At 52.6% G+C, this 6,245-nt stretch overlaps 1 pseudogene; it reads right to left on the reverse strand.

Annotated features, from left to right (window-relative positions):
* Positions 1–3,671: 3,671 nt before the first annotated feature.
* LOC140477315 (arylamine N-acetyltransferase, pineal gland isozyme NAT-3-like) lies at positions 3,672–5,929 on the reverse strand (annotated as a pseudogene).
* Between the last annotated feature and the right edge of the window lie 316 nt (positions 5,930–6,245).

Consider the following 6,245-nt stretch of genomic DNA (forward strand, 5'->3'; position numbering starts at 1 on the left):
CGTGACCCTCCCAACTCCTACACTCAACACACTGACCGATACCGACACAACGTGACCCTCCCAACTCCTACACTCAACACACTGACCGATACAGACACAACGTGACCCTCCCGACTCCTACACTCAACACACTGACCGATACAGACACAACGTGACCCTCCCGACTCCTACACTCAACACACTGACCGATACAGACACAACGTGACCCTCCCGACTCCTACACTCAACACACTGACCGATACAGACACAACGTGACCCTCCCGACTCCTACACTCAACACACTGACCGATACAGACACAACGTGACCCTCCCGACTCCTACACTCAACACACTGACCGATACAGACACAACGTGACCCTCCCAACTCCGACACTCAACACACTGACCGATACAGCCACAACGTGACCCTCCCAACTCCTACACTCAACACACTGACCGATACAGACACAACGTGACCCTCCCAACTCCTACACTCAACACACTGACCGATACAGACACAACGTGACCCTCCCAACCCCTCCACTCAACACACTGACCGATACAGACACAACGTGACCCTCCCAACTCCTACACTCAACACACTGACCGATACAGCCACAACGTGACCCTCCCAACTCCTACACTCAACACACTGACCGATACAGACACAACGTGACCCTCCCAACTCCTACACTCAACACACTGACCGATACAGACACAACGTGACCCTCCCAACCCCTACACTCAACACACTGACCGATACAGACACAACATGACCCTCCCAACTCCTACACTCAACACACTGACCGATACAGCCACAACGTGACCCTCCTAACTCCTACACTCAACACACTGACCGATACAGCCACAACGTGACCCTCCCAACCCCTACACTCAACACACTGACCAATACAGACACAACGTGACCCTCTCAACCCCTACACTCAACACACTGACCAATACAGACACAACGTGACCCTCCCAACTCCAACACTCAACACACTGACCAATACAGACACAACGTGACCCTCCCAACTCCTACACTCAACACACTGACCAATACAGACACAACTCCCTCCTAGGTATCTGTTATTCTGTATTTCAACCCCCCCGACCCCCTCGATTGGATTCCAGTCTGTAACTGCCTCCCGGGGTATCTGTTATTCTGTATATAAACCACCCCAACCCCCTCGATTAGATTCCAGTCTGTAAGTCCCTCCCGGGTATATGTTATTCTGTATATAAACCCCCCCCGAACCCGTCGATTAGATTACAGTCTGTAACTCCCTCCCGGGTATATGTTATTCTGTATATAAACCACCCCGAACCCCTCGATTAGATTCCAGTCTGTAACTCCCTCCCGGGGTATCTGTTTTTCTGTATATAAACCCCCCTGAACCCATCGATTAGGTTCCAGTCTGTAACTCCCTCCGGGGTATCTGTTATTCTGTACATAAACCTCCCCGAACCTCTTGATGAGATTCCAGTCTGTAACTCCCTCCCGGGGTATCTGTTATTCTGTATATAAACCACCCTGAACCCCTCGATTAGATTCCAGTCTGTAACTCCCTCCCCGGGGTATCTGTTATTCTGTATATAACCCACCCCGAACCCCTCGATTAGATTCCAGTCTGTAACTCCCTCCCGGGGTATCTGTTATTCTGTATATAAACCACCCCGAACCCCTCGATTAGATTCCAGTCTGTAACTCCCTCCCCGGGGTATCTGTTATTCTGTATATAAACCCCCCTGAACCCATCGATTAGGTTCCAGTCTGTAACTCCCTCCTGGGTATCTGTTATTCTGTATATAAACCACCCCGAACCCCTTGATTAGATTCCAGTCTGTAACTCCCTCCCGGGGTATCTGTTATTCTGTATATAAACCACCCCGAACCCCTCGATTAGATTCCAGTCTGTAACTCCCTCCTGGGGTATCTGTTATTCTGTATATAAATCTTCCCGAACCCCTCGATGAGATTCCAGTCTGTAACTCCCTCCCGGGGTATCTGTTATTCTGTATATAAACCACCCCGAACCCCTCGATTAGATTCCAGTCTGTAACTCCCTCCCCGGGGTATCTGTTATTCTGTATATAAACCACCCCGAACCCCTCAATTAGATTCCAGTCTGTAACTCCCTCCCGGGTATCTGTTATTCTGTATATAAACCACCCCGAACCCCTCGATTAGATTCCAGTCTGTAACTCCCTCCCCCGGGGTATCTGTTATTCTGTATATAACCCCCCCCGAACCCCTCAATTAGATTCCAGTCTGTAACTCCCTCCTGGGTATCTGTTATTCTGTATATAACCCATCCCGAACCCCTCGATTAGATTCCAGTCTGTAACTCCCTCACCGGGGTATCTGTTATTCTGTATATAAACCACCCTGAACCCCTCGATTAGATTCCAGTCTGTAACTCCCTCCCGGGGTATCTGTTATTCTGTATATAAACCACCCTGAACCCCTCGATTAGATTCCAGTCTGTAACTCCCTCCTGGGTATCTGTTATTCTGTATATAACCCCCCCCGAACCCCTCAATTAGATTCCAGTCTGTAACTCCCTCCCGGGTATCTGTTATTCTGTATATAAACCCTCCCCAAACCCCTCGATTAGATTCCAGTCTGTAACTCCCTCCAGGGGTATCTGTTATTCTGTATATAAACCCCCCCGAACCCGTCGATTAGATTCCAGTCTGTAACTCCCTCCCGGGTATCTGTTATTCTGTATATAAACCCCCCTGAACCCCTCGATTACATTCCAGTCTGTAACTCCCTCCCGGCTATCTGTTATTCTGTATATAAACCACCCCGAACCCCTCAATTAGATTCCAGTCTGTAACTCCCTCCCGGGTATCTGTTATTCTGTATATTAACCCCCCCCCTGAACCCTTCGATTAGGTTCCAGTCTGTAACCCGCTCCTGGGTATCTGTTATTCTGTATATAAACCACCCCGAACCCCTCGATTAGATTCCGGTCTGTAACTCCCTCCCGGGTATCTGTTATTCTGTATATAAATCTCCCCGAACCCCTTGATTAGATTCCGGTCTGTAACTCCCTCCCGGGGTATCTGTTATTCTATATATAAACCACCCCGAACCCCTCGATTAGATTCCAGTCTGTAACTCCCTCCTGTGTATCTGTTATTCTGTATATAAACCACCCTGAACCTCTCGATTAGATTCCAGTCTGTAAATCCCTCCCGGGGTATCTGTTATTCTGTATATAAACCACCCCGAACCCCTCGATTAGATTCCAGTCTGTAACTCCCTCCCGGGTATCTGTTATTCTGTATATAAACCCCCCCGAACCCCTCGATTAGATTCCAGTTTGTAACTCCCTCCCCGGGGTATCTGTTATTCTGTATATAAACCACCCTGAACCCCTCGATTAGATTCCAGTCTGTAACTCCCTCCCGGGGTATCTGTTATTCTGTATATAAACCCCCCCGAACCCCTCGATTAGATTCCAGTCTGTAACTCCCTCCCCGGGGTATCTGTTATTCTGTATATAAACCACCCTGAACCCCTCGATTAGATTCCAGTCTGTAACTCCCTCCCGGGGTATCTGTTATTCTGTATATAAACCCCCCCGAACCCCTCGATTAGATTCCAGTCTGTAACTCCCTCCCGGGTATCTGTTATTCAGTATATAAACCCCATCCCGAACCCCTCGATTAGATTCCAGTCTGTAACTCCCTCCCCGGGGTATCTGTTATTCTGTATATAAACCACCCCGAACCCCTCGATTAGATTCCAGTCTGTAACTCCCTCCCCGGGGGGTATCTGTTATTCTGTATATAAACCCCCCCAAACCCCTCGATTAGATTCCAGTCTGTAACTCCCTCCTGGGTGTGTGGTTTTTGATATAAATCCCGAAGTGTTGGTGTTTTTTCCAGTTGGGTTTAAGCAACGATGAAGCCAGTGTTGGCCTGTGAGCTACAACAACAACTTTCATTTGGCTAGCGCCATCCACGTGCATTTATTTGAATTCTCTATCCGCGGGTGATGGAAAAGGGGACCGGCCGGGTCTGGGAGGAGAGGGTGCCGTCACTGCCCTCTCCCTCCCTCCCCCCCTCCCGTTCCCCATCCGAGTTCCGGATCAGGGGTATTCCTCCGGGGGCAGTATGTCCTCGTCCTTGGGCACCAGCCTGTTTGTGAGGACAATGCCGAACCTCTCCTTCAGGACCCGGGGTATCTCCTCATCGGTCAGCTCCCTCGTGGCCTGGCGGTCCCCCTGGGCACTGAACTCTGTCTCGATGAGGCGCCGCCCCCTGTAGGTGATCAGCCCACCGGGCAGGTGGAGGCAGCAGAAGGACTTGCAGGCGAAGATGGAGCTGGGGGACGTTTGGTGGTAACGGCACATGGCCCTGAACTCACCCCAGGCCCGGGGTTCGGGGCTGAAAGCGTAGAGGGTGGCGTCCGGTTCGGCTGTCGGCCCTGGGCTGGAGAGCGGGTAGCGCCGCAGTTGCCAGTCCCCCCCCCACACCCTCCCCGCCCCTCGCCAGCCGGAGGTGGAAGAGCCCGTTCTCCTGGCGCTCCAGGTGACCATCTTCCAAGGGCAAGGGGACAGCGGAAGGAGTTCCCAAACCCCACGTCGCAGAGCCAGTGGCGGTGCCCCCCCCCTCCCCCGCCCTCGCCGACTCTCACCAGCAGGAGGAGGTGGTCCTTGGGTGGGCCCAGGCGTTGGGTGAAGGCGTTGCGTACCCGGCCGGATACCAGCTGGACCCGGTAGCCCAGGGCCTGCAGGAGCCAGGAGAAGAGGCCGTTCAGCTCGTAGCAGAAGCCCCCCCTCCTCTGGATGACCACCTTCCGGTACACGGCCGGCAGAACCAACTCAATGCCCTCCCCACAGTGAATGGCCAAGCTGCCGAAGGGCACTGCCAAGAGGTGCTGCTGGTGGATAGCCTTGAGGTTCTCCAGTGAGGGCTCGGTCGCTTCCCTGTAGCCAATACGGGACAGGTACTCGCTGGTGTCCATTCTACTGGGAGAGGAAAAGGGAGGGGTGGGGGGTTAGATCACAGAGTCATCGAGAGATACAGCACAGAAACAGGCCCTTCGGCCCAGCCCCGTCCATGCTGACCCAGATATCCTTCACCCAATCTGGTCCCGTTTGCCAGTTCTTGGCCTCTATCCCTTCCCATTCATGCCCTTTTAAAGGCCGCAACTCGACCCTTTTCTGGGTGCGCCATGTGTCTGGGTGTGTGACTAGGGGCAACTGCACCATTCACGATCGGAGACGGTTACAGAGAGTGGGGGGGAACTCGGCCCGGACAATCACAAAGGCCAACCCTCCCACCTATCGAACCTATCTCCCAGGCCCCGCTGTCAGGGGAAAGGCCGCCAGCATTCTCCAAGATCCGTCCCACCCTGGCAGTGTTTTTCTCCGACCTCTCCCATCGGGGGGAGAAGGTACGGGAAGCCTGAACACACCCAACCAGCCGGTTTCCAAGCAGTTTCTACCCTCCTGTTGTCAGGAGACTGAACGGGCTCTCAAACTCTTCACATTCACCTCTCCCTGTGGTTTGGGTTTTGCTGCCGTTTACCTATTATTTACTGATCGACGCGACGTCACTCTGTGACCGGCCTGGTTTGCTCGCAAGACAAAGCTTTCCGCTGTGCCTCGGTGCACAGGACAATCGATTCAATTCAGTTCAACTCACGTAATGTGGCGGTGGGTGGGGCGGGGGGTTGGGAACAAGACGAGACAGTGAGGTGGAAACTGGAGACTGTAAGAATCACCAGGTTGGCATCGCCAAGGGGGAAGAGTTGGCAGCTGAAAGCAAAAGCACTGGCAGCTGGAAACGCGTGGAGTATCGTGGGTAAGGGAGGCAAACATATTGGGGCCTGGGAGTATGGTGTTAAACTGTGATCATTGATATGGTTGAAGGAAGGGCAACGAAATGTTCCAGGATATAGATGCTTCAGACAGGACAGGGAGGGAAGTAAAAGGGGGGGGGGGAGGAGTTGCATTACTAGTCAGGGGTGATATCATGTCCGCACCATAGCAGGACTTGACAATAGACCAATAGGTGCAGGAGTAGGCCATTCAGCCCATCGAGCCTGCACCACCATTCAATAGGATCACGGCTGATCATCCTCAATCAGTATCCTGTTCCTGCCTTATCTCCATAACCCTTGATCCCACGATCCTGGAGAGCTCTATCCAACTCTTTCTTCAATGAATCCAGAGACTGGGCCCTCCACTGCCCTCTGGGACAGACCATTCCACCCAGCCCCCACTCTCTGGGTGAAGAAGTTTCTC

The sequence above is a fragment of the Chiloscyllium punctatum genome, chromosome 1 (assembly GCF_047496795.1).
Source record: "Chiloscyllium punctatum isolate Juve2018m chromosome 1, sChiPun1.3, whole genome shotgun sequence".
Taxonomy (NCBI): Eukaryota; Metazoa; Chordata; class Chondrichthyes; order Orectolobiformes; family Hemiscylliidae; genus Chiloscyllium; species Chiloscyllium punctatum.